The sequence below is a fragment of the Anomaloglossus baeobatrachus genome, chromosome 4 (genome assembly GCF_048569485.1).
Source record: "Anomaloglossus baeobatrachus isolate aAnoBae1 chromosome 4, aAnoBae1.hap1, whole genome shotgun sequence".
Taxonomy (NCBI): domain Eukaryota; kingdom Metazoa; phylum Chordata; class Amphibia; order Anura; family Aromobatidae; genus Anomaloglossus; species Anomaloglossus baeobatrachus.
In genome coordinates this window covers 580,227,229-580,231,160 of record NC_134356.1, presented here as the reverse complement: position 1 = coordinate 580,231,160, position 3,932 = coordinate 580,227,229, and positions in this window count along the sequence as shown.

Below are 3,932 nucleotides of genomic sequence, written 5' to 3'. Positions count from 1 at the left end.
TGTTCAGTATCTGGGTTTATACAGCCAAGAAAAGCTTCGTTTTCAGAGTAAGTGCACCTGCTTCATCAGGTCTACATTCTAATTATGACTTTATATGTGCCGTTTTCGCATACACACAGGTTCGTATAATTAATGTATGTCGCCTCGGTAAGATGGCCTGCAACTTAGTTGGGAGATGAGATAAACATACCCTACGCTCAGATGTCAGTCTGCCTTGCATATGAGAAAGACTGATCAGATTCTGTTTTTTGTATCCAAATTTTCGTCCATTTTTTTTGTTTGTGTCCAGTTTTATCATCCGTGTGGCTAATGCTTTGTCATGTGCACAAAGAAAAAGTAATAATAATAGAATAAGTGCTATAAAGGGCCTTAAAAAAAAATACATGCCTGTAATATCGATTTGACTACTTCTTAGCTTCATATGTATGTATACACAAACACATTTTTATATATATATATATATATATATATATATATATATATATATATATATATATATATATATATATATATATATATATATATATATATATATATATATATATATATATATATATATATAAAATATTTTATATATATATATATATATATATATATATATATATATATATATATATATATATATATATATATATATATAAAATATATTATATATATATATATATATATATATATATATATATATATATATATATATATATATATAATATATATATAAAATATTATATTACATTGATGTGTTACTACTTATTAAAATGAGAGGGCTTTGGTGCACCCTTGGTTCAGTGCATCTGCCTCCTCAGCATCCTACACACTTAGCTGAGCTCCTTCCCCCAGAGCCAGCATTTCCTTAACTAAATTCCTTGCACTGACCCTTCTGGGAGCCCAGTTTGTGTGTGCACACAGTTAGGAGTACTTTGCACACTACGACATCGCAAGCCGATGCTTGCGAAGCCGAGCGCGATAGTCCCCGCCCCCGTCGCAGCTGCGATCTCTTGTGATAGCTGCTGTAGCGAACATTATCGCTACGCCAGCTTCACATGCACTCACCTGCCCTGCGACTTTGCTCTGGCCGGTGACCCACCTCCTTCCTAAGGGGGCAGGTCGTGCGGCGTCACAGCGACGTCACACAGTAGGCGGCCAATAGAAGCGGAGGGGCGGAGATGAGCAGGAAACATCCCGCCCACCTCCTTCCTTCTGCATAGCCGGCGCAAGCCGCAGGACGCAGGTAAGGTGATGTTCCTCGCTCCTGCGGCTTCACACACAGCGATGTGTGCTGCCGCAGGAACGAGGAACAACATCGGTCCTTCCGAAATTATGGAAATGACAGACACTACACAGATGATACGATTAATGAGCGCAAAAGCGTCAAAATCTTATCAAAAACGATTTACACACTACGATATCTACAGCGACGCCGGATGTGCGTCACTTTCGATTTGACCCCACCAACATCGCACCTGCGATGTCATGGTGTGCAAAGTACCCCTAAGTGCGATTTGCGCTTCATTCCCCCTGTCCAATCTGCATTGTCCCCACTTGGCCAGAAGAGATGAATTCGAGCCTTCTCTGACAGTGTCTGCACGTGTCCTCACTGGCCTCCTGCAGTGTCAGTGCAGGGCCAGGGATTCAACTCAGGCGGCGCTCACTCTGCAAAAGTTCTGTCAAGCTAAGGAGAAGTGTCGGATGCTGATGGAGGAGGCAGAACGGAGCACTGAGCCCTTTGGCCATGGCAAAGGTGTGCTGAGGAGCCCTCATCAGTAGAGATGAGTGGACCTGGACAGTAACGTTTGGTGATTGTACCAAAAACATGGACTTCACAAAAAAAAAAAAAAAATCGGTGTTCGAGTTAGATCAGGTGTTTTATGTATGGTGACCACTTGAGCGAGCGTCATGTGCTCTGGTACGCTTGGTGCTCAACCCAGTGCGAGCAGCTTGCAGTATTTGGTGTTTGATCGGCTCACTAGGGGTAACAACAACGTGATCAGAAGTAGTGTGCACCAAAAAAAAAAATATGGAAAAGTCCCTCCTCCAGACGTGATGTCTTTATGGCTGGCAGTCTGTGGGCGGAGACCTGAACTGCCCAATCAGTGACTTCTATTGGGGTTCAGGTCAAGTCCGATAGAAGTTTATCTAAAGTCTGGATGAACCCAAACTTCCCCGAGTCCACTCATCTCTACTCATCAGCCTATGAAAAACTTTTTATATAAAAGTAGTGAAATCTTTACTACAGGAATGATTGTATAATGCCCTCCATCACTGTATGAGCTGTTTAATTTGTGTTTTGTGGGTGACTGACTCCCTTTAAGCAGTAAAAAAAATGGACGGCACCCAGCTGAAACCTAGATGGCATCCGTGTGCGCTGTCCGTTCTGTTTTTCTCATTGATTTGTATTGTTGCGTTTGATCTGCTGCCTATTTTCCAAGAGAGGTTGTTATAAAACAAGTTAAATTATTTGTTTGTTCAGTGTTTTTGGCCTATTAGCCTTTTTCCTGCTTATTTTCAGCACTTTAAATGGAACCTGTGCCTTGATTCCCAGACTTGGAAGAGCATGAATACAGCCTGGCCGCACCGATGCTTTAGAGGAAATCTAGATTGAAGAGATGACTGGGACAGAGGAGAGGGGTCTAATGATTGGACCTACCCTGGTGATTGACAGGCTTGCTATGTACAGCTGTGTGGGAAACGCTTGTCAATCCCCTGGAGTGGGGTGAGAAGAAGCCGCATTGGATTCCTCTGATCTCGGTCATCTCTTCAAACCGAATATACACCCACGAGCAATGCTGCCGCCAGACTCAGAGCCATGATGCCACTGGTTTGGGCAGCGTGGATCAAGGGACAGGTTCCCTTTGAGTCACAGGTATTTTTTTTTATTTTTATTTTTTTTTTAATTCTGGGGAGTGTGTGGACCCAGAAAAATATTAATTTCACAGGTTAATTAAAGGGGTTGTTCACCCATATTTTTCATTGTCTAGATCGATATTATATTGAGAAACAATGTTTCTCTCAAATATCTTATGTTGGCAATAGTGCCTGTGAGAGGCGCTATTACAGACCGCTGTTCCCCGCTCCGTGACCCCGGAAATCCGGTGACGTCATGTCAAGTTCCTGACACCGTGGCCGGCCGTAGTGTCCGTGAGTGATGGGCTGTGTGTGGTGTTTCACCACTCGTCACAGCCCATCAGCTCTCTTTTCCCTCACAGCAGAGCTCTGCAAGCAGGAGACGCGCTGTGCTGTGACAAGAAATGAAACACCGCCCAGTGACTCAGGAAGACTGGGGCCGGCCGCAAGGATATGACGTGTCCGGAACTTGATGTGATGTCACCGGACCCACGAGGTCACGAAGCCTGGGGATCACAGAGCGGGGAACAGCGGTCCGCAATAGCGCCTCTCACAGGCGCTATTGCCAACATAAGGTATTTGAGAGAAACCTTGTTTCTCAATATAACATGAAAATAAAAAATGAATGAACCACCCTTTTAAGAACTCAAAACACAAGTTGCCATACAAAATTGATTACGGTCATTTCTTTGCTTTTTTTTCTGTTTTCCCTTGTGCTTTTTTCATGTTTAATCTAGAAACCTGGTGGAAAGTTTCTCATGTGAATACCGGGTAAAAGAACAGAAATAGAAGTGATTGCAGTGTCTTCTCTGCTTTCACCCCCCATGCGTCAGGTTACATTAAAATACACATTTTCCAATGTAACACTACAACTATTCCAATAAGATTTACTTTACTAAGGCTCCATTGACAAGACTATGAACCACATTTTGTGGGCGGTTTTGTTCCTCCACCCTCCTCCCTTGCTCCCATTGACTTAAATGGGTGAGTATATTCTACATAAACTATACACTGATCATAAGCCGATGCTGTGAATAAGTCCTTGAAGGTAACAATAAGTGATTGTATCTGTCATGTCCATTGCTCCTCGC